At 38.6% G+C, this 25,530-nt stretch overlaps 1 non-coding gene across 1 annotated transcript; it reads left to right on the top strand.

Moving 5' to 3' along the window:
- The first annotated feature begins 13,261 nt into the window (after positions 1-13,261).
- Positions 13,262-13,365, top strand: LOC148545433 (small nucleolar RNA R71). The gene has a single exon (XR_015901661.1). It is a non-coding gene; the product is annotated as a small nucleolar RNA R71 (small nucleolar RNA).
- Positions 13,366-25,530: the final 12,165 nt, after the last annotated feature.

Below are 25,530 nucleotides of genomic sequence, written 5' to 3'. Positions count from 1 at the left end.
TGGGAACAAAAGCAGTTTATATGCATCTTCCTGGACTCCATTGGACTTCACAGTGTCGCAAATTCTCAGGAATTTTGTGAGATGTTGGTTTGGGTCTTCATTAGCACTTCCACCAAATGAACAATGATTCTCCACAAGTGATATTAGCTGTGGTTTGAGCTCAAAATTGTTGGCCTGAATGGGTGGTTTCTGGATGCTGCTACCACAATTCCCAGAGGTTGGGTTTATGTATGAACTAAAAACCCTCCTCTCAGGAATGGCATTGTTTCCATCAGCTCTCTCATGGTTGTGAACTTCTCTATCCATGTTGAGATCCAAAGCTTCCTCAAAATTGTCCTCAGATTCTCCTTCAGATTCCTCTTCTCCCAGTACTCTCTTCCCTCTTGCTTCCCTTCTCAGTCTATGAAGGGTCCTCTCTGGTTCGGTATATGAAGGAGTTGATGTCTCTCCTCTCCTACCTGTCATACAAGAACACAACACAGGCAACAAACAAGTGAAATACTCTTGGTTAATGGAAGAGTATGGTTAGAGCAGTTGAGGAATTAATTCAAACAGTTAGTGAGTCAGTGAGTTAGTTGCTTGAATTTAAAGGCATAAAGAAAGAAAGCATGTAACAGAGTGCAGAAATTGAAATTCAACAAGTAACTTGTACTGAATTAATCAAAACAAAAAAAAATGCTCAATCTAGTTAACTTCCAATTTGAGAATTGTCAATCGAAAACCAATCCCCGGCAACGGCGCCATAAACTTGATGCGCATAAACTTGTTATGCTACGATTTAGGAAATTGCACGATCGGCAAAATTCCTTCCGGCAAGTGCACCGGTTATTGATGCCAAGGCATCATAGGCTAGTTTCACTAGCATTTTTCTGTTAGTTTTAGTTGTTTTATGCATTTTCTTGAGCTTAAAGTAACCAAAAATGGTTAAATGAAGAACAAAGTAATGAACCATCCAAACAATATGATTTTGATGCAAAATCCATGAGTTTTAGTTATATTACTTAAATGCTATGAATGGAAGATTTCTCATGAAATTTTGCAAGACTTTGATGCAATTGTTTGGATGATTTCAGGGAAGAAGAGGCTAAGCAAGGAAGCAACAAAATCAATAAAGGAAGCTTGAATATCACATGTGGAGTTTAAGTTCCAGTTTAAGCCTAAACTGGAGCTTAAACGCCAAAATCATGAAGGATAAGAAATGCTGGGATTGAAGTTTAACCTCCAGTTTGACCTCAAACTGGAGGTTAAACGCCAGAATGAAAAGCCTCACTTAAGGAGCATTCCATGTTTAACCTCCAGTTTGACCTCAAACTGGAGGTTAAATGCCAGAATGAGTATGCCACCCAGGGAGGAGTTCCACGTTTAACCTCCAGTTTGACCTCAAACTGGAGGTTAAACGCCAGAACCAGGAAGAGTACCAGGGAGCCATTCCACGTTTAAGCTCCAGTTTGACTCAAACTGGAGCTTAAACGTGTTCGACAGCTTTTCTACTCCAGGGTTGCTCTCTCCATTTCCACGTTTAACCTCCAGTTTGACCTCAAACTGGAGGTTAAACGTGTTCGACACCTCCAGGGCCACCATTCTAAGCTTCCACGTTTAACCTCCAGTTTGACCTCAAACTGGAGGTTAAACGTGTTCGACCTCCAGTATGCCTCCACCCTTTTCCACGTTTAACCTCCAGTTTAACCTCAAACTGGAGGTTAAACGTGTTCGACCTCCAGGGCTGCCTTTCCTATCTCCACGTTTAAGCTTCAGTTTAACCTTAAACTGAAGCTTAAACGTGTTCGACTACATGACTCTCCAGGGCTACCTTCTTCCATTTCCACGTTTAAGCTTCAGTTTAACCTTAACTGAAGCTTAAACGTGCTTCTACAAAAGGCCTCACTGGAAGTGTCTGGCGTTTAAGCTGCAGTTTAAGCTTAAACTACAACTTAAACGCCACTCTTGGAAAAGGTTTCTGGGCCAAAAATATTGTGATTTAAGTTAGTCTTTGAGCACAAATATTAACTTAAACTTACTTTGGTATGAAACCCAATTGAATATCATGGTTTATGGGATTGGGCCTGAAGGATTGATGAGTTTGAAATCTCAATTTATTGAGTCATGTGTCATTATTTGATTATCACTAAGTTGGCTCAATAAATGTTACAGGATTTGGATCAACAACCTCATCAAGGTTATGGATCATAAACCCAAGGCAAAAGGAAAGCAAGGAGAGGCCTCAAAGCCCAAGAAGCACAACTGAAGCTCAATATAGAAAGTGTATAAATAGGATAGAAGTTAAGTTAGAGAGGACTTTTTACTTTCACTTTTAGCTAGTTTTCCTTTTCTTTGTAATTGAATTCAGAGCTATGATTCACTAAACCCCCTTTCATTGGGTTAGGGAGCTCTATTGTAATTCAATGAATCAATAATAGTTTATCTTCTTCTTCAATCTTTTCTCTTGAATTTTGTTAGAAAGCTTCTCGATCTAATTCCATTGAGTAGTTGTCTTGGGAAAGAAACTACTCATACTTGGAATCCTTCGGAGCCTTGGGAAAGGAATGGAGGATTCATGCTAGAGAAGCTTTCTCACAGTGGATTGGATTGGGGTTTGGATGGATATTGTGACATGTAATCCTACCAAATTGTGGTTCATGAAATTGTGTGGTATAATCAGTGATCAAGCATCATCTCTTCTTATGAACATTTAAACCAAGGGATTGGGAATTTGTTTGTTTTTAGAGAGCATTGGTGAGCCAAGGAATTGGGATCCAATCATATAAGATTGCCAAGCAAAATTCAATGAACGCATTGGTTGAGGAAGAGATAAACATGTTTTGATTCGGAGATCTCAATATCTCCTATAACCCAATGAATTCCCCAATTCTGATTTCCACTTTCTCTTTACGTTCTGCTACTCAATTCATGCAATCACCCCCATTCCCTTTTAATTTCAGCAATTTAGTTTCTGCTCTTTAATTCATGCAATTTAAGATTCCGCCATTTCAATTTCTTGTCATTTACTTTTCCCGCCACTTTTACATTCCGCAATACTCATCTCAATCTTGATTCCGCTCAACTAGAACACACTTCTAATCCGAATTGCTCACTCAACCAATCCTTGTGGGATTCAACTTAGTGATAATCAAATAATGACACATGACTCAATAAATTGAAATTTCAGACTCATCAATCCTTCAGGCCCAATCCCATAAACCATGATATTCAATTGGGTTTCATACCAGAGTAAGTTTAAGTTAATGTTTGTGCTCAAATACTAACTTAAACCGCAATATTGTTGGCCCAGAAACCTTTTCCAAGAGTGGCGTTTAAGTTGCAGTTTAAGCTTAAACTGTAGCTTAAACGCCAGACACTTCCAGTGATGCCTTTTGTGGAAGCACGTTTAAGCTTCAGTTTAAGGTTAAACTGAAGCTTAAACGTGGAAATGGAAGAAGGCAGCCCTGGAGGGTAACTTAGTCGAACACGTTTAAGCTTCAGTTTAAGGTTAAACTGAAGCTTAAACGTGGAGATAGAAAAGGCAGCCCTGGAGGTCGAACACGTTTAAGCTCCAGTTTAAGGTTAAACTGGAGCTTAAACGTGGAAATGGAAGAAGGCATCCTGGAGGTCGAACACGTTTAAGCTCCAGTTTAAGGTTGAACTGGAGCTTAAACATGGAAGCTGAGAAAGGTAGCCCTGGAGGTGTCGAACACGTTTAAGCTCCAGTTTAAGGTTAAACTGGAGCTTAAACGTGGAAATGGAGAAAGCAACCCTGGAGGAGAAAACTTGGTCGAACACGTTTAAGCTCCAGTTTAAGGTTAAACTGGAGCTTAAACGTGGAAATGGCTCCCTGGTACACTTCCCATTTCTGGCGTTTAACCTCCAGTTTAAGGTTAAACTGGAGGTTAAACGTGGAAATGCTTCCTGATTGGCATTCTCATTCTGGCGTTTAACCTCCAGTTTAAGGTTAAACTGGAGGTTAAACGTGGAAATGCTTCTTTTGGTGAGACTTTCATTCTGGCGTTTAACCTCCAGTTTAAGGTTAAACTGGAGGTTAAACTTCAGTTTCAGCATTTCTTAGCCTTCATGATTCTGGCGTTTAAGCTCCAGTTTAGGCTTAAACTGGAACTTAAACTCCACATGTGATATTCAAGCTTCCTTTATTGACTTTGTTGCTTCCTTGCCTAGCCTCTTCTTCCCTGAAATCATCCAAACAATTGCATCAAAGTCTTGCAAAATTTCATGAGAAATCTTCCATTCATAGCATTCAAGTAATATCACTAAAAACTCATGGAATTTGCATCAAAATCATACTGTTTGGATGGTTCATTGCTTTGTTCTTATTTTAACCATTCTTGGTTACTTTAAGCTCAAGAAAATGCATAAAACAACTAAAACTATCAAAAAAAATGCTAGTGAAACTAGCCTAAGATGCCTTGGCATCAGTAACAACTAATTTAACGAAGAAAATTAAAACATTGGTGTTGAGACAGGGATGTACTAACCCACGGAGATCGGTATCGACCTCCCCACACTTAAAGATTGCACCGTCCTCGGTGTATGCTGAGATGTGCAGGTGGACGGGTTGTTTCAACTGTTGCTTTTCTCTAAGGATTGTGCAGATGGACTTGTCTGTCTCCCCATGTAAACGTCTTCCGGTTCTCTTCCTGGTGGCCATCCTGAAAGAAAAAGGGAAGAAGAGTAACCCAGAAATAGAGATAAGAAAATAAAAGAAGTATGGGTGGGTTAATGCCAAATGATAAAGGTCTCATTTACATGGAAGCTTCAACATGTAAGTGAGAAAACAATAGAAGCCATGGCATACCAATGGTCCAAAATTTGCAACAATGGGGAAAAGAGTGGGGGAGGAGAGATAATATAAATTCATGTCAATACAAAAGTAATACAAATATAAAAGATTGGCATTGATTTAAATAATATTACTCAATCAGAATTAAACAAGTCACTAAGCATCAAGAAAATACCAGAAAAGATGTAACAGTTGGATAAGAATTTTTAAACACCAATATTAATTTTAGAAAAATAAAAATATACAATGAATGAAAGTATGCAAATAAATTAAATAAACTAGAATGGGAGTGAGAGAAAATAAGAAAGGAAGAAGAAAGAAATAAGAAAAGATAAGAGAATAAGGATTCGGAGAAGAAAAGATAAGAAAATTGGCACTAATCTGGATAGGTTGTGCGATGTTGGTGACGCGGTCGCGTGGGTGACGCGGTCGCGTGGTGTGCGAATAAGGTTAGGCGACGCGGACGTGTGGGGCACGCGATCGCGTAACTCGATTTGTGCTGGTGGCGCGAGTGCAGCCTCGCGGTCGCACAACTCTCTGTTCAAAACTTAGTATTGCCAAAATCCTGGGTGATGCGGTCGCGTGGGGCATGCGATCGCGTGAGTGGCCATCACGGGGATATGACGCGGACGCGTGAGGCACGCGTTCGCGTGGTGAGGCTTGGGCTACCAGCACGAGTCCAGCCCAACTCCAGCTCAACTTTCGGCCATACACCTTGTTACGTCGAGATCCTGGGCCACGCGGTCGCGTGGGTGACGCGATCGCGTGGGAAGCTATTTTGCAAATGACGCAGCCGCATCAGCGACACGGTCGTGTGGGACGATTTGTATGCTTGGCACGCCTCCAGCCCTGCTCCTGCATAACTCTCTATTCAATTTCTTTTCCTCCTAACGCACTGGTGACGCGGACGCGTCAGTGACGCTGCCACGTCGCGTGCGTGCTTTTTTTTTATCTAAAAAATGAAGAATGCAGTGTTAAGATGAATGTTATGCAAAGCTCCAGGTTCAATATAATAAAATAAAATAAAATAAAACTAGAAAACAAATAAAACTAAATAAAAATGAAAAAGGAACAATCATACCATGGTGGGTTGTCTCCCACCTAGCACTTTTAGTTAAAGTCCTTAAGTTGGACATTTGATGAGCTTCCTGTTATGGTGGCTTATGCTTGAACTCATCCAGGAATCTCCACCAGTGTTTGTGATTCCAGTAACCTTCGGGGTCCCAAACTAGGCATGTAAAACCCTTGAGCAGCTTCAAAAAGATTCTTAGGCTCCCGGGGTGTTGGATGTCAGAACAGATTCCAGGATCCCAAACCTTGCTTTTACACCCATTTTTGTCGGGATGTCTATTTTTCCAGCCGGGTGATAAGTAATTTGAATTCTCACTGCAGCTACCAAACAGCTTCCTAGACCCATTCAATTGAGCTCTACACCAACCTTTGCGTTTAAACTTAAAGCTTCCAACCATAATGAACCTTGCAGGATAATTCTTACCACTGGCCATCTTCCTCCTACTCTTAATGTCACAAAGAGCTCTAAGTTAACCATCCGTCTCTAGTAGCCCATATTCAAGTGGAATTAGAAAGCTAAGGGATATGAATTTTACCCACTTGAATGTTGTGAAGGATGATGGCAACTTAGGGGGAGGTATTTTTAATGAAATTGCAAGTTCCACTCCCTTGTGCTCTTCTCTGATAATTACCACCTCTTTGCAAGCTTCTTCAATTTCAACCTCTTCCTCTTGGCAGCTCTCTTCCAATTTAATCTCCTCTTCATTGCTTTCCAAGGGCATGGGAGGTTGTGCTTCTTCTTCTTGAATCTCCATATCTTGATCAACCTCTTCCAAGTCTTCAACTATGATATGCTTTGGAGGTTGTACACCCTCCTCAGCATCAATTTCAACCGTCTTGGAAGGAGGCTCTATGTCTTGACTTTCCCATGGAGGTTCTGCATCTCCTGAGTCTTCAACCACTTCTTCTTCTTCTTGAACAATGACAGCTTCTTCTACTTGTTCTAGTACGAATTCATTCTCTGTCTTGTCCATTAGGGCCTCTAGTATCTCCTTCATGCTACACTCTTCACTAGACTGTCCACATGGAGCTGTGGCTGATCCTTGTATATTTGAGTGCCTAGAAGCCCATTGAATTAATGCTTGCTCCAGTTGTTGAACAGTTGCCTGAAATTTAATTACTGTTTCCCTTAGGCGAACCTCTGCTTCTCGGGTTGCCGGACTTGGACATGATACAAAAGAAAGTGGTGGTGGTTGGGAGTGATTGGATTGGAATTGGGGTGGTTCTACATATGGTTCATATGGCTCATAAGGTGGTTGGTATGGTGGTTGAGGGTTAGGGTCATATGGAGGTGAATGGCGGAAAGGGGCTTGTGAGTTTGGTAGTCCAAAGTTATGTTGAGAAAAGGGTTCATAGGCATATGGTGGTGGTTGTTGATAGTCCATTGGAGGTGGTTGTTGCCATGAGGGTTGATCAAATCCTTGTGGCTCCTCCCATCTTTGATTGTTCCAACCTTGATGCCTGTTCTCATTGTAATTTCTTCTTCCTGCAACATAATTGTAACCAGACTCATAGCCAAAGGGGTGAGAGTTCATAGTAGCAAAATAAAAATTAAAAATGAAAATAAAAATAAATTTAAATTAAAAGGTTATTTAAATTTTGAATTTGAAAATTAATTTTTGAAATTTGAAATTTGAAATTTTGAAAAATTTTTAAATTTGAATTTTGAAATTTGATTTTTGAAATAAGATAAGATAAGATAAAAATTTTAAAAATAAAAATCTGAAAAAAATTTTTTTAATAACCAAATAAAAACAAATAACCTCTTAATTTAAGAAAAAGTAAAAATAAAAACAAAAATAAAAACAAATAAACAAGCAAAAGAAAAATATTTACAATAACCAATAATAAGGCACACGTTTTCAATTCCCCGGCAACGGCGCCATTTTGACGTTAGGATTTTTGCCAGTAAAGAATGTCATAAAAACAGTCGCGTTGTAGATATAGTCTCTAAACCGACAAAAATCCCTTCGTACAAACGTTTTGGTTGTCACAAGTAACAAACCCCTTTGAAATTGATAACCAAGTATTCAAACCTCGGGTCGTCTTCTCAAGAAATTGCAGGGAAGTATGTTCTTATTATTGGTTATGAAGATTGTAAATTGGGGGTTTTGGAGGTTTGGGCAATGCGCACAGGTATATTTTCGAGCAATAAAAATAAATAAATAACTGTAAAATAAACTCTTGGCAAGGTATGAGAACCGTAAATCCTGTCCTTGATATCCTTATCAGATGTGATGAGAATTGGATTTTAATCCCACTTAGTTAAGTCAAGTGGACTAATTAGCTTGATTCTCAAGTCCTAGTCAACTCCTGTGGAGAGACTAGTGTTAGAGCAATCCTAGCTAAAGCAAAATCTGCCAATTTCAACCACTCCTGAGTTTGACAACTCAAGTGTTACCAATTACCTAACCAAAACCAAAAGGAAGAAAATATCTAAATTAAATTAAAAGCAAAGCAATCTTAAATCTGAAATACCTCAAATAATATTAATTAAGAAAATCATAATATGAATGTAGCATAAGCCAAATAGGCAACATAACTAATATAAGCATTAAAGTATCTGAACGTAAGAGATAAATATAAAGTAAAAGAACGTTGAACCTGGGATTGAGAGTCACTCCTAAAACTAAGAGAAATCCTAAATCCTAATCCTAAGAGAGAGGAGAGAACCTCTCTCTCTAAAAACTACATCTACTCCTAAAATTGTGAATGTGAAAGCCTTCTTATGAATGGATGCAATCTTTCACTTTATAGCCTCTAATCTGTATTTTCTGGGCCGCGAACTGGGTCGAAAACAGCCCGGAAATCGCTGGAGAAGAATTCAAACACGCTGATTTCCGTCACTACGACACGGCCGCATGGATCACGCGATCGCGTCACCTAGCATCAGGGGAACTATAACATATTATATATCAAATCGAAGCCCCGGACGTTAGCTTTCCAACACAACTAAAACCGCGTCTTTTGGACCTTTGTAGCTAAAGTTATAGCCGTTTGAGTGCAGAGAGGTCAGGTTGGACAGCTTAGCAATTTCTCCAACTTCTTGCATTCCTTCCACTTTTGCATGCTTTCTTCCCATCCTCCAAGCCATTCCTGCTTTATAATATCTGAAAACACTTAACACACATATCAAGGCATCTAATGGTAATAAGAGAGGATTAATAATAAGTAAATATAAGATCAAAGAAGCATGTTTTCAATCAAAGCACATAATTAGGAAGGCAAATGTAAAACTATGCAAATAGTATGAATAAGTGGGTAAAGAGTAGATAAGAACCACTCAATTGAGCACAAGATAAACCATAAAATAGTGGTTTATCACTACTACTCCTTCGGGAGGATCCAATGGAGTGCTTGATTTCCTCTATGTCACACCCCTGCCTCTGTTGTTCTTCCCTCATAACTCTTTGTTCTTCCCTCATGGCTCTTTGATCTTCTCTTATGTCATGGAGGATGGTGGAATGCTCTTGATGTCCCATCCTTAGTTGTCCATGCTGGAGTTTAGTTTTCCTAGAGAAGTGTGCAATTGGTCCCAATAGCCTTGGGGAGGAAAATGCATCCCTTGAGGTATCTCAGGGATTTCTTGTTGAGGCATCTCCACATGCTCTTGCTGTGGTCCATGTGCTGGGTTTCTAGTTTGCTCTATCCTCTTCTTGGTGATGGGCTTGTCCTCCTCAATAGGAATGTCTCCTTCTATGACTATTCCATCTGAATTGCATAGGTGACAGATAAGGTGGGGGAATGCCAACCTTGCTAAGGGGGAAGGTTTTTCAGCTTTCTTGTACAATTCTTGAGGTATTACCTCATGTACCTCCACTTCACTTCCAATCTTGATGCAATGAATCATGATGGCTCCTTTAATTGTCATTTCGGACCAATTGCTAGTAAGGATGATAGAGTGTTGGATAAATTCGAACCATCATCTAGCTACGGGCTTGAGGTCAAGCCTTCTAAGTTGATAGGCTTGCCTTGAGCATCCCTCTTCCACTGAGCTCCCTCCACACAAATTTTTGAAAGGACTTGGTCCAGCCTCTGGTTAAAATTGACTCTCCTAGTGTAAGGATGTGGGTCTCCTTGCATCAGTGGCAAATGGAGCGCCAACCTTACACTTTCCTGGCTGAAATCTACGAGACGCCCTCGGACCATGGTATGCGAATTTTAGGGATTTGGGTTCACGCTTGTATCATGATTTTTCGTGACCCATGTATTGGCATAGAACTCTTGTACCATCAAGATCCCAATTTCTGGGATAGGATTGGTTAGGACTTCCCAAGCTCTCCTCCGGATTTCTCTTCGGATCTCCAGGTACTCATTTTTTTTAGCCTAAAGGGGACTTTGGGAGTCACCCTCTTCTTTGCCACTACTTCATAGAAGTTATCTTTATGAGCTTTGGTGATGAATCTCTCTATCTCCCAAGATTTGGATGTGGAAGTAATTGCTTTCCCTTTCCTCTTTCTAGAGGGTTCTCTGACTATGGGTGCCATAAGTGTGAATGGAAAGCAAAAAGCAAGGATTTTCCAACACCAAATTTAAAAGTTTTGCTCGTCCTCGAGCAAAATATGAAGAAAAGAGTAGAAGAAGAAGAGAATTGAGGAGATGGAGAGGGATAGTGGATTCGGTCAATAAGGGCTTTAGTGTATGAATGGTGTGTGTATGAGGGGTAAGAGGAAGTGGTATTTATAGGAGTGGGATAGGTTGGGTTCGAATGAATGGGTAGAAATTAGGTGAGAAATTTTGAATTTAAAGTGGGTGGGAGTTGGTGGGAGTTATGATGGTTTTGGAAAGTGATATGGATGTGATTGGGTTAGGGATTATAGGGAAGAGTGTGTGGGAAAGAGAGAGAAGAAGGTGGGGTAGGTGGAGATTCTGTGGGAACCACTGATGCTGAGAGGTTAGGGAATTCAAGTTCCCTGCCCCCTTGTGGGCATTGAACACCCAGCTATTGCTCTTGGCTGACGTTCAATGCCAGCTATATGTCTCTCATTGGGTGTTAAACGCCCTTGAGGGACCTCCTTCCTGGCATTCAACGCCAGGTCTGTGCCTCTGTTGGGCCGTCGAACACCCAGGTTCTACTCCCTGGCTGGCATTCAACACCAGTAATGTGCTCCTGGCTGGCGTTCAACGCCAGCAAGGTTTCTGCTCCAGGGTGTTCTGTTTCTAGCTCTGTTTCTGCTTCGGTTTCTGCTCTAACTATTGCACATGATCACAAACTTAAACAAACATGAAAGTTAAACTGAAATAACTTAAATAAACTTAAAGAAAAACAAGAAAACAATAATTATTGATGGGTTGCCTCCCAACAAGCACTTCTTTAACGTCACTAGCTTGATGGTTAGCTCCTTACGGAGTTGGATAGGGGCTCAAAATTTGGCCGCTTACAGTGAACTTCTTGCCTGTGCTCTCACGGATAAGTTCCACATAATCTAGAGATAGGATCATGTTCACAATGTGTGGAATGACTGGATTGTCAGTGAAGATGGCTCTCATGCCAGGTGAGAGGCCTTCAATAGGGATTTTCTTATCCCTCCAGCCTTTAGGTACTTTCTTCTTAGTACCTTTGTTTTCAGTGCTTGATAATGGCTGCCCAACACCAAACTTAGAATTGGTGTTTGGGAGCTTTGTATAACTTTGCACCGAGAGAGAGGGTTGGAACACTAAGTGTTGCACAACTGTTCCTCTGTTGTCAGAGGGAGAGTTAGGGTTAGGCATCTTGAATAAGATGTGGTCTTCCAAAAACTGTACAATTAGCTCTCCCTTTGCTACATCAACGATGGCATTGGCAGTGGCTAGGAAGGGTCTTCCAAGGATGATGGATTCATCCTCTTCCTCCCTAGTATCCAAGATTATAAAGTCTGTAAGGATGTAAAGGTTCTCAACCTTTACTAAGACATCCTCTACACGACCATAAGCCTTTTTCATGGACCTGTCCACCATCTCCAGTGAGATTCTTGCAGCTTATACCTCAAAGATTCCCAACTTCTCCATTACAGAGAGTGGCATAAGGTTTATGCTTGACCCTAGGACACACAGAGCCTTATCAAAGGTAATGGTGCCTATGGTGCAGGGAATCAGGAAGCGTCCGGGATCTGGCAGCTTCTGAGGTAGTTTCTGCTGAACCAAGGCATTGAGTTCCTTGGTGAGCACTGGAGGTTCTTCCTCCAATGGCTCTGTGCCAAACAACTTAGCATTCAGCTCCATCAGGATTCCTAGGTACCGAACAACATGCTCTTTCCTAGTTTCCTCTTCCTCATCAGAGGAGGAGTACTTTGCAGATTCTATGATCTTCAACTAAGCATTCAAGGGAACTTCAATGGACTCCTCATGAACCTTCGGTTCCATCAGTTCTTTAATAGGGAAGTTTTCAATGGGCTGAGGGTTGCCAACTATCCCTATTGTGGCATTCAATGCCAGGACTTGTATTTTTTTGGGCGTTGAATGCCCAGCTTTAATATCTTCACTGGCGTTCAACACCATCTTTTGTGCTTCCTTGGGCATTGAACGCCCAATAAGGACCTCCTTACTAGCATTCAACGCCAGTGATGATGCCTCCTTGGGCATTGAACACCCAGTAAGGTATTCTTTACTGGCGTTCAACCCTATTGCATCCTCTTCAGATTCGGCCTCAGCTTCTATAGTGATAGCCTTGCACTATTCTCTTGGGTTCACTTCAGTGTTACTATGAAGAGTATTAGGAGGGGTATCAGGGATTCTCTTGCTCAGTTGGCTAACTTGTTCCTCTTGATTTCTGATGGAGGACCTAGTTTCTGTTATAAAACTGTGATTGGTGTTAGAGAGTTCAGAAACTATGGTTTCCAAGTCAAAAAGGCTCTACTTAGAAGTCTCCATCTGTTACTAAGAATATGGGAATAGTGGTCTGTTGTTGAACCTATTCTGGGTTCTTCCACCTTGATTGTTGTTGAAGCCTTGCTGAGGCTTCTATTGATCCTTCAATGAGAGGTTAGGATGATTTCTCTATGAGGAGTCGTAGGTGTTTCCATACGGTTCTCCCATGTAATTCACCTCTTCCATCATGGGTTCATCTGGATCATAGGCATCTCCATCATAGGAGGTTTCATGAGTGCTGCTTGTTGCAGCTTGCACTCCAGTCAAGTGCTGAGAGATCATATTAACTTTTTGAGTCAATATCTTGTTCTGAGCCAATATGGCATTCAGAGTGTTAACTTCCAGGACTCTTTTTTTTTAGCTACCCCATTGTTCATAGGATTTCTCTCAGAAGTATACATAAATTAGTTGTTTGCAACCATTCCAATGAGTTCTTGTGCCTCTTCAGGCGTTTTCTTCAAGTGCAGTGATCTACCAGCAGAATGATCCAAGGACATCTTGGATATCTCAGATTGTCCATCATAGAAAATTCTTAGGATAAACCATTCTGAAAGCATGTCAGGAGGACACCTCTTGATTAGTTTCTTGTATTTTTCCCAAGCCTCATAGAGGGATTCACCCTCTTTTTGTCTGAAGGTTTCAACTTCCATCCTGAGCTTACTCAGTTTTTAAGGTGGAAAGAACTTGGCCAAGAAGGCATTGACCAACTGTTCCCAAGAGTCTAGGCTTTTCTTAGGTTGAGAATCCAACAATATCTTAGCTCTGTCTCTGACAGTAAAAGGGAAAAGCATAAGTCTGTAGACCTCAGGATCCATGTTGAGCGGATATTTTATACGCTTTTTGACATCATTTTCATATAGTTTTTAGTGTGTTTTATTTAGTTTTTGTTAAATTTTTATAGGTTTTAGTGTCAAAATCACATTTTTAGATTCTACTATGAGTTTTTGTGTTTTTATACAATTTTAGGTATTTTGTGGCTGAAATTGAGGAGCTGGAGCAGAAGTCTGATAATGGTGGCGGCTAATGCTCCTCCTTGAGGCTCCAATGTGATGCTTGATCTCTTCTATATCACTCTTTTGCCTTTGTTGCTCTTCCCTTATAGCCCTTTGGTCTTCCCTTATGCCTCTTTGATCTTCTCTTATTTCATTGAGGGTGGTAGCATGCCCTTGATGCTCCATCCTTAATTGCTCTATGTTAGTGCTCAATTCTCCAAGAGAAGTTTGTCATTGATCCCAATAGCTTTGGGGAGAAAAATACATCCCTTGAGGCATCTCAGGGATCTCATACTGAGGCAGTTACATAGGCTATTGTGCATGCTCTCTAGTTTGCTTCATTCTCTTCTTAGTGATGGGCTTGTCCTCCCCAATAGAGATATCTCCTTCTATGACAATTCTAGCTGAATTGCATAGATGATAGATGAGGTGTGGGAATGCCAACCTTGCATTGGTGGAAGGCTTCTTAGCTACTTTGTATAGTTCTTGAGGAATCACCTCATGTACTTCCACCTCAGTTCCAATCATGATGCAATGGATCATGGTGGCTCTGTCAACAGTCACTTCTGACCAGTTGCTAGTGGGGATGATCGAACGTTGGATGAATTCCAACCATCCTCTAGCTATGGGCTTTAGGCAATGATGAGTCCATATTTTACGATATATTTCGGTTTGATTTGAGTGGATTTCATCACATAAACCCACATTTATTAGTCTAAATAGCATGCTTTTGAGATTTCTCCCTAAATTGTGCTTGAAAGTAAAAACATGCCCTTTTGTGCTTAATTTAGTCAATTTCAATTCACTTTAATCCCATTTGGTGCCTTGATGTATTTTTTAAGTGATTTCAGGTTTCCAAGGCAAGTTTGGGTTGAAGAAGTGAAGAAAGAGCATCTAAAGGGGGAGAAATCATGAAGAAAATGGAGTTCGGAAGCTGCTGCAAAAGTGCGTATGCACCGAATGTCGTGCATATGCACGATGGGAATTCTGCGCAACCGTGCGTACGCACAGTAGGTCGTGCGTATGCACGCATGCATGCACGTAGGTCATTAATTGGAAATCACTGGGGGCGAATTATGGGCCTTCAAAACCCAGTCCAACTCATTTTCTGAAGTTATTTAAGGCCAAAGTGAAGAGGAATGATGCGGGGGTGATTAGGTTTAGCTTTTACATGCTTTTCTCTTAGTTTCTAGAGAGAGAAGCTCCCCCCTCTCTCTAGAATTAGGTTAGGTTTAGTTAATTTCTCCTTAATTTCTGTCTTTAGTTATTATTTTAATGTAGTTTCATTTATGTTTCTTTATTTTATTATTTTACTTCTCTTAGTTCTTCTTCTTAATTTCTCTTTTATGTCATTTTCCATTTTATGAACACTCTTGTATTTCTTTACTTTCAATTAATGCAATTTATGTTTCCATGTCATTTATTACTTTCTTTAGTTGTTATTGTTATTTTCTTGCTTTGGTAGCTTTAGAATTTATTTTATTGCATTTTAATATTATTTTATTTTCATGCACACCAAGTGTTTGATATAATGCTTCGCTTAATTTTTACTTAGTTTTTCTTCACTCTTGGCTTGAAATTGTTGACTTCGGTGATCCTTGAGTCATTGATGTCCATTCTTGTTTGATATATTAGAGTAGTTAGTTGATTTGGATTCCCTTGACTCTATGTAACCCTTCAGTGTTGACATAGGACTTAGGGATTGAAGTTAACTATGCCTATTTGACTTATCTTCGATGTAAGGTTGACTAAGTAGGATTAACTCTTCATAATCATCATATGTTTGTGGTTAATGACTAGGATAGGTAGCCTTAGTTCCCAATTACTTGCCAAGAGGTTTCTTGCATTTGAAGTTTATTGCTTGACTTTTATTTGCTTTCATTTAATTTCTTGCATGCTAAGTTACTTTCTTGCCATTTCCCTTCCTTACATTTAATTGCTTTTGACTTTTATTGCTTTGATGTTTAATTTCATGCATGTTTAGTTTTCACACTCTTGGTTGAGAATTTGGGTGTTTGGGTGGAATTGAGTTGTGGATGTCCATTCCGCATTGTGTGGGAATAGTTAATTGGTTTGGTTTCCATTGACGCTAGTCATTCACTAAGTAATTAGTGAGTTGACTAGGACTTATGGATTGAGACCAATTACATTCTTTTGACTAATTCTCAAGGAGGATTGACTAATTTGGATTGATTCCACACAATTGCCATGTTTGTGGTCCATAACTAGGATATGAATCCTAAATTCCTCCATTTACATTCCTTGCATGTTTGATTGCTCTCTTGCTATTTACATTTCTTGCTCCCTTGCTTTCCCAATTCCCCATGCTCTCTCCCATAGCCAAAAATTGTACACTTCATTGCAACTTCTAGGGAAGACGACCCGGGAGCTAAATACTCTCGGTTATTTTGTATTGACTTTATTATTTGATTGATGGTCAATTTGTTGGGTTAGGACTATACTTACAACGCCAATTCTATTTTGATAATCAAATTTCTAACCAATGCAAATTGGCCATTGTCAAATTTGGCGCCGTTGCCGGGGAGTTGCAATGGTGTATGTTTTTGGCTATTGTGCATATGTGAATATTGTAAATAGCTTGCTTTTTGGTTGATTGTACATATGTTGCTTGCTTGTTTTTGGCTTTTGTAAATATGTTAGTATGTGAATATCTTGCTTCTTATTTGCTATTGTAAATATGCATCTCTTTGCTTTTTGTTTTTCTTGTTGGGAGCTAATAGCTTGTTGGACACTCCATCCTAGCTTGGTTCAATCAATTGGGAATTGTGGAGATTCTAGCATTGTTGGAAGCTCCATGATGAATACAAGCACAAGATTAAAGCTCCCAATAAGTCTAACTTAAAGATAATAAATGAAAGTTTTAGGTGGGAGATACCCCACCATGGTAACACCTTTCTAACCCTCTCTTTGCACATAGTTTCAATTTATTGCATTTTGTCTCTTGTAGATAGCTTAGCTTAGTTTGATTTCAAGCTTAATTTGCTTAGATTTTAGTTTAGATTATGTGTTTTTTATGAATAATATGTTTTGGGGTTGAAATGTTATTTTGGATGTCATGTTTAGTGCCTTAGAGCACTAAAAATTTTTGAGAAAAACAAAGCATATGTGTGCGCACACACCTGTGTGTACGCACACAACCCCAGTTTTTGCATTCTGTGCGTGCACACCCACCTGTGCGTGCGCACACCAGCTTATGCACCTTCTGCTGGGAGCGTTAGCACACCTTGTACGTCCACACCCTCCCTATTTTGCCTCTTGTGCGTCCGCACGGACCTGTGTGTGTACGCACACACGGCGGGATAGCTGGCAAGTTTGATGCTTCACATTTAAAAAAAAAAAGCTACTACCTGTGCGTGCGCACATTAGCGTGCGCACGCACAACCCCTCTGCTCGCAGCACACGCACCCTTTGTGCGTGGGAACACTGACGCCAGGGCATCATGGCCTGTTTTTCTATGCTTTTTCAATAGTTTTTAATGCAGTTTTCATACAATTTCTGTTGATAAAGGAGCAAAAGCATGAAAAATCTCTGCATGAAACAAAATCTCAAGCATAGGTGAATTTTAGTTAATATACATGGTAAATATGATGAAATAGATCACACTAAGTGAAGTTTTGATTTTGGGCATTATTAGCACACTTAGTAAAATGAAGTTTGTCTTGTATGTTACTTTGATACACTTTGTTTGCTTGATTTCAGACCAAAAGAAGCAAAAATAGCCACGTTAGTGGCTACGTTAGCGCCACTAACGTGGCCATTAAAGTGGAAGGAAGGAAAGATTGGAAAGCTAGTGAGAACGTTAACGCCACTAACGTTAGCAAAAGGCAAGAAGACCCACGTTAGCTACTCCGTTAGCTTCACTAACATGGGCACTAACGTGGAAGAAAAGAGAAGCCCCAACGTTAGTGAGAAAGTTAATGGCATTAACTTTGAAGAAGGAAGGGGAAACGCCAACGTTAGTGGAAAAGGAGAGTGCCACTAACGTTTGCGAAGGCAAGAAGACCAACTTTAGCTTCCACATTAGTTACGCTAACGTGGGAACTAACGTGGAAGGAAAGGGGAACGCCAGCGTTAGTGGAAAAGGTGAGTTCCACTAACGTTGGCAAAGCAAAAAGACCCACGTTAACTTCCACGTTAACTAAGTTAACGTGGTAGTTAACGTGGGCAAAAGTCCTACCTGGCAGCCTGACCATGCCTTCTTCAAACACGCATAACATGAGCCACAAAGCTCCAAATGAGGTGATTCCAGTGGCATTGGAAAGTAGGATTCCAGAGCTTTCCAAGAATATATGGCACTACATGGTTGACATTAAATTTGAGGGAGAAAACCTACCCCGAAAGTGCAAAGATGAACATGGTATCAACCTGTAGTAAGGCCAACTGACCTCTTCACCTTCCAAGAAGTGTAACTCGAGTTGTAGAGCTCCAAATGATGCGCTTCTAAAGGCGTTGGAAAGTTGACATCCATAGCTTTCCAATAATATATAATAGTATGGGGTGGACATTGATTTTTAGCTCCAAAACCTGGAAATATTAATCCCCTGGTCGCTAGCGTTATCGGGACTCACGTTTTCCATTAACGCTAGCAACTATGCCAGCGACCATGTTCACTTCAAAGGAGCATAACTTGAGTTATAGAGATCCAATTGAAGTGATTCCAGTTGCGTTAGAAAGCTGACATTCAGAGCTTTCTAACAATATATAATACTCTATAGTGGGCATGAAATTGGAGCACAAACAAGAGGCATCTTTTAAACCCCAAAAACACCAACTGGGCAGCAAGTGCAACATTAGCCACAATAACTTTAGCACAAACGCCACACTTGTAGCGTTAGTGTGGCTAACTTTAGCACTAACTTTAGCACCTGGACTTCAACTTAACTCACTTCTCTCTCAAGTCCACTTCAAAGATCAAGGAAGCAAGCCCACAATTATCAACCAATCAAGGCCACAAGAAGCATCTAGAATAGGAATTTTTATTTAATTGTAATTTGCTTTTAATTTCATTTTGTAATTTAGGAGAGCCTATATAAAGGCCTTAGTTTTTACATTAAAGGCATTCTGGAGAATTGAAGGAAGGGGGAGAGAGTGAAGACCAATTCGAACTTCTGTGAATTGGCACACTCCAAGGGGAGTGGGTCTTCGGACCCCTCCCCTCAACCACTCTTCTTCCTTTTCTCTTCTTTTCTTCCTTAGGAGTAGTTTCATTTTAGTTGTAATTTTTATTTATGAATTTTGAAGTTTCAATTTCAGTTTCAATCTTCATCTTTACTTTTCTGCACTTTCTTTCTTTTCTATTTTGGTAGAGCAATGATCAACTAACTCTTTTCATTGGGTTAGAGAGCTCTATTGTGATTCAATGGATTAAGTGTAGTTCTTATTCTTCTTCTTCTTTTTTTTCTCTTGATTTTACTAGAGAGCTTTCGATCTTCATCTAATTGGGTAGTTATCTTGGAAAAGAAGCTATTCATACTTGGATCTCTTCTGAACCTTGGAAGATGAATGAAGAGATCATGCTAGAAATGCTTTCTCATGTTGTACCAAATTGGGTTTGGAAGGATATGTGACTATAATCCTCCAACACTTGATTTGGGAATGCATGTGGTATAATCAGTGACCATACTTCATCTCTTCTCATGAGCAATTGACCAAGGAATTGGCTATTGATCAAGATTTGAGAGATTGAATTACAAGGAATTGTAATTCGATCACTTAAGATTGCCAAGGAGATCAATGAATAATTGATTGAGGAAGAGATGAGAATGAACTTGATCCGAAGGATTGCAATATCTCTTGATCCCAATGTTCATTTTATTTTTAGTTCTTACATTTACTTTTATTGCCATTTTACTTTGCTGCACTTTATTGTTTTCTTTACTTTTGTGCCATTTACATTTCCTTGCTGCTTATCACAACAATATGATTCGTCTAACTAGGATAATCAATTAACCATTGATTTCTTAATCCGTTAATCTCTGTGGGATTCGATCTCACTCTTTTGTGAGTTATTACTTGACGACTATTCGGTACACTTGCCGAAGGGAGATTTGTTGAGAGACAAGTTTCTGTGCGTATCAAGTTTATGACGCCGTTGCCGGGGATTAATTGTGATTAACAAACTACCGGTTGGTTGATTACCTAGATTAGACATTTTCTTTTGTTTTGGTTTGTTCATGTAATTATTTTTGTTCTTTGTTTTCTATGCTCTGCAACTGTTTGTGTTAATGCCTCACCAAGAAGCCCCTATTCGTGACAGCTCTGGCTCTTGGTGATTTTATTATTAATACAACAGTTCCTTTTACTTAACTTCTTTTCAAATAAAATTGGCATATGATCACATTCTAAGTTTGGTGTTGCCCTGCAACAATCATTTTTCAATCTATCTGGATACTTGCATCAATTCCAAGAGAAAGTGTCACACTAAGTTTGGTGTGCCACTTATTTTTCTATGCAATGTATCCAGCAACACCACTTGTTTGTACAATCATAATGCCTTTGCTTCTTTGGCCTGCAGTGTTATCCTAAATTTTTGCTTGCTTAACCGCATACATCACTTACATTTCAGTATGTAAGACGTTCATGACCCATCATAGACCCCACCACCACTGTTTTATTTGCTGCTTGAAGACAAGCAATTAGTCTAAATTGGTGTGGCAAGGGAGAAAAGTAGGAGAAAAAGGGCAACAACAATGAGGATGAACTACAAGGTGGTAAAGTTCCTTTTTCCTCTTACTTATTTCCAGTACATTCAATTGCATGATTGTCTTCTAATTTCTTTGTATGTATGTGTGCTTGCTCCTTATGAATAAGCATAGTTTGATTTTTGAATTACAATATGTTGCTGTGACATTATGATTGCGATCTTGAATTTTTGTGAGTCTAAAGCAATGAAGTTTCATGATCATAAACAAACAAGGTCATTTAAGAAGTTAGCATGAGCATATAAGTATTGGGAAGCTAGCATGACTATTGTTGCTCAATTGAATTTGAATTTATTTAATTGAAGTTTTCATCTAGGACATTGTATGAAATTTTTGAAATCATGAAAACCTTGAAAAAGCAATTGCAAATAAGGCAAGAAAAGGGAGAGAATGAGAAAGTTGAAGGCTCTGAGTACCAATGACAATTTAATTGTTAAGTGCTTGTGGTGTTTATGTATCAAGCAAAAAGCTTGAAAACAAAACATTTAGAGTCAAGGCTAGGCTCAAGTGCAAAAGCACTCCCTCAAAGCTCAAGGCTCTGAGCATCAATGATTAGAGAGTCAAGAAGACAAGAAAACAAAATGAGCTAAAAGAGTCCTCTGATTAAATGCTTGTGGTGCTTATGTATCAAGTGGTAATACTTGAAAACAAAGCATTTAGAGTCGTAGCTTTCAAATCATGGTGCAAAGCACCTAAGAAGATAAGATAAAAAGAAAATGAAAAGCTTTTTCAAGGAAGAAACATATAGAAAAGATTTCATAAAAGGAGCTAGATAGAGGCATCAATCATCTGAAGTTCTTTTGTGATTGTTTCATGCATAGAAAGCTAGCTAACCATGAACATTACACTGCTACTCTTCTGACCTTGGATTGTCAAACCTTATTGCATGATTCTCTTCTTGCTTGGGGACAAGCAAGATTTAAGTTTGGTGTTGTGATGCCAGGACATCATGGCCTGTTTTCTATGCTTTTTCAATAGTTTTTAATGCAGTTTTCATACAATTTCTGTTGATAAAGGAGCAAAAGCATGAAAAATCTCTGCATGAAACAAAATCTCACTACAACAAATTCGAGCTGAGGCAACCCTTTAAAAATGTTGCCTATAATAAGGAAAAGTGTTGCCTTTGATAAAAGGCAACACTTTTTGACAAAAAGCAACGCTTTTTGGGGGGTTGGCTATACGGCTGTTACCTTTGGTCTAAGGCAACGTTTTTGTGTATTAAAGGAAACCCTTTTTAAGGCAACCTTCAATAAACGTTGCCTTTTCTGCAAATAAAGCAACTCCGCAAAAGGGTTGCCTTAGAGCACCCAAACACAACGCTTGAGATGAGACGTTATGGCAACACTTTTTACGAGTTGTATTTTCTAATACATAAAGCAACACTTGTCCTGAGTTTTTTAAGTTGCCTTTTCTTATACCTAAAGCAACACTTGTGCAAGTTTTTTCTAGTTATTTTTTCATATACCTAAAAGCAACCCTTGGCCAGATTTTTTTAGGTTGCCTTTTTCATATACCTAAAGCAACACTTGTCCAGATTTTTTTAAATTTCCTTTTTTATAGACCTAATGCAACACTTATGTAAGTGTATTTGCAGTTGTCTTTTTTAATACCTAAAGCAACACCTTATTGAGTTTCTCTTATGTTCTCTTTTTTAATATCTAAAACAATATATTTTTTACCTTTGTTATATTTATATGACATTTGAAGGATATATAACACCCACATTTGAATAAGCTAATAATATATATTGCATATATATAGAAAGGTCTACCAAGTGCCAATTAACATACTTGCCAAATTACTAAGTCAAATAAATAATAAATATAAGTAAGCAAAATACATGTTTTTCTGATGATGAACTTAAACCAAAAAGAAACTAAGTTTTTGACTTGAAACCAAAAAGACTTGGTGCTTCACCATTGTGCCAAGAATTGCCTTTATGTCTTCAGAAAACTTCATCCAACAATAAGAAAGCTGCAGTTAAATTTAAATGAAAAAAAAATTATAGTAAAAACATTAGCTATACAATAAGATGTATACTCAAGTGTTACAACAATTTAGCAAATATATACCTAATCATGATTTGGAATATGAGTCGATGGAGGAGAATGCCGAGGAACTAAATTTGGATCTTGTGCACTATTTGCAGACGATTGCTTAGATCGCAAGAGAGAAAGTGCTTCATCAACATTCATACCAGGAGAAGTTTGTTGCAGCATAAGTTTCACAATATCTTCCAATCCTTGCAGTCGTTGCTTATGGTCATCTAATTCAGTTTTTAAAGTTGTTACCTTCTCTTCACTTTGTTTTTTTATTTCATCTATTTCTTTATTTTTCTTAAGAGAAGATTTTGTAACAGTTCTTCCAAAACATCAAACTCTTCCTGGATTCTCTTTACCAAAAACGTTTTGAAATGCATTAGTAGGAGTTTCTCCAGCTTCTTGGAGATCATCAAGTTTATCCTATAAACACAAACATCCATAAAACAGCAATAAAATAGCAGTCCATGATAGCCATAAAACAGGCATAAAATAGGCATAGAACAACAACTAAATCAGTCATAAAGCAGCCATGAAACAGCCATAAAACAGTAACTATGATAGCCATAAAACAGCCATAAATTAGCAGTCCATGATAGCCATAACACAGGCATAAAATAGGCATAGAACAGCAATTAAATCATTCAGTAATAAACCATAAAATAGCCATAAAATAGTAACCATGACACCCATAAAACAGCCATAAAGTAGATACTAAAACAACAACCACGATAGCCATAAAACAACCATAAAATAGCAATTAAAATAACAATCCATGACAGCCATAAAATAGCCATAAAATAGCTGCCATGACAGCCATAAAATAGGCATAACATAGCCATAAAATAGCAACTAAATCAGCCATAAAACAGCAACTAAATCAATCACAAAACAGCCATGAAACAGCCATAAAACAGCCACAAAGTAGATACTATAACAACAATCATGATAGCCATAAAACAGCAAAGAAAATAGCATCCATGACAGCCATAAAATAGCATCTAAAACAATAAAATTATAGAGTAACTTACAATAACAGCTTGTGTTTCTACATCAAGTGTTTTCCCTTTTAGTCCATTCCGAGTTGCAACAAACATTTCAGCTTGATTTGGTTCCTCTTTGTTCTCTTTTTTCTCATGCTACAGACCAAGATAGCAATTACAAAGTTATAACATACTAAAATTAGGGGGAAGTAACGAGTAGAGAATTTTAACTCAAACTTGACCTTACCAAATCAACACGCACTCTTGCAAAATTGATTGGTCCCATTTTATGCCTCCATTGTTGCTTCTTGCGATTTTCAGAATTTATAGCACACATAGCCTATGTTTAAAATAAACAATGATGAAAAAAATATAAAAATTGAAAAAAGTATACTTGAACATATCAAATAATAATAATTGAAATTCTCTAGCTCACTTTGACAGTTGGAATACTCCAATATGCAATTAGTTTCCGAAATTGTATTTCTGGAATTTCCAAAGGACGATTCACCAACATATTCTCAATATTTCCAGAATATGGTTCAAAATGCTTCTTCTTGATTCTTGTTTTGTAACGCTTCCATGCTCCTTGAACACCAGTCATCACCCATAGCTTTGAAGATTTTGGAAGAATGAACTTTGACTACAAACACACCAATTTCATCATATCATATGAATAAAAAGATTATTAACATATGGCATAAAATAAAGATAAATGGAGCTTACATTAATATACTTCTAAATGCGCTTTTTGATATGCTTAGGCACAGCTTTCCAATTAGTGTACATCAAGGTAATAAAATCACTATTCCTTCCCATTGTTCCAATAAAATTAGTTAAATCCTTCACTCTTTGAGGAGTTGGCCCCATGGCTGCTCCCTGATCAAAAGTCATTTCCTCCCTTTCTTCCCAAGTTCTTGCATAAATCTTTAAGCATCTTGTTTTTCCACGAGTCCTTTTAACCTTTGAAGTATCTAAATCAAAAATTCAGAAATAGTACAAATTAAAACCAAAGACAGTCGTGAATCATATATGGAGAGGGAAATAGAAATTGAACAAGTATAAAAATTGAACAAGTATATAAAAATTGAACAAGTATAGAAATCGGAAAGGGCAGCCCCACACTCATATGGAAATAGAATTGAACAAGCATAAAAATTGAACAAGTATAGAAATTGAACAAGTATATAAAAATTGAACAAGTATAGAAATCGGAAAGGGCAGCCCCACACTCATATGGAAATAGAATTGAACAAGTACATGCACGTTACTATTCCCGTGAATCATATATGGAATTGTATAATAGATAATGATAAAAAGAAAATGTAAATCAAATAGCAACAAACAAAATTACATCACCTTTTACATGAGCCTCTTCCATAACTTAATCTCCTTCCACATCAAAATTGTCACTTTCATGTTCACCAACATAATCTTCCTCATAGGGGAATTGAACATTTTCTCCATAATTCGGGGATGGCCTAGATCTAGCATCCTCAGTAGTTGGAACTTCAATATGTTCCTCTTCTCTTTCCACATGAATTCTTTGGTCACCCAAAAAAGCATCAAGAGTCATTGCTGGACGCTTTAAGTTATTTTTTGAGTTTATCAAGTTAGCTGGTTCTTTTTCAGCAGCTCTAGCATCCTCACCACATGACTCAAAGTCATCTTCCTCTTGTCTTTCCACTTCTACTCCTTCTGTATGCAAAAAGGCATCAAGAGCCATTGCTGGACACTTTCCCTTGCTCTTCATCTTCTTAGGAATTGGTTGTTCTTCTAGTTGAACATTACTCCTCACTTGGTTATGGGAAGACCTCAAAGACCGGTTCATAACAACTTCTACAAGTGTTTTATTTCTCCCTTCCATTGAATTCTCCCTATTTTGCTTGTCTCCAATTTCTGAAATCTTCCTTTTAGGCTGTTGTGCTATTTTGGCTTGATTACTTCCTTTATCACCTTTGGTTATAAAATTTCGAACTAGTTTTGCAGCAGAAGATACTTCCTTCATTTCAAATTCTTTAACTTTTGCATGAGCTTGATACTTTTTTACCAGCCTTTTCCTCTTTGAAGTTGCTCCGTTTTCCATTA

Source organism: Arachis ipaensis, chromosome B9 (genome assembly GCF_059453495.1).
Source record: "Arachis ipaensis isolate K30076 ecotype BB chromosome B9, ASM5945349v1, whole genome shotgun sequence".
NCBI lineage: Eukaryota > Viridiplantae > Streptophyta > Magnoliopsida > Fabales > Fabaceae > Arachis > Arachis ipaensis.
This window is presented reverse-complemented; position numbering and strand designations above follow the sequence as displayed.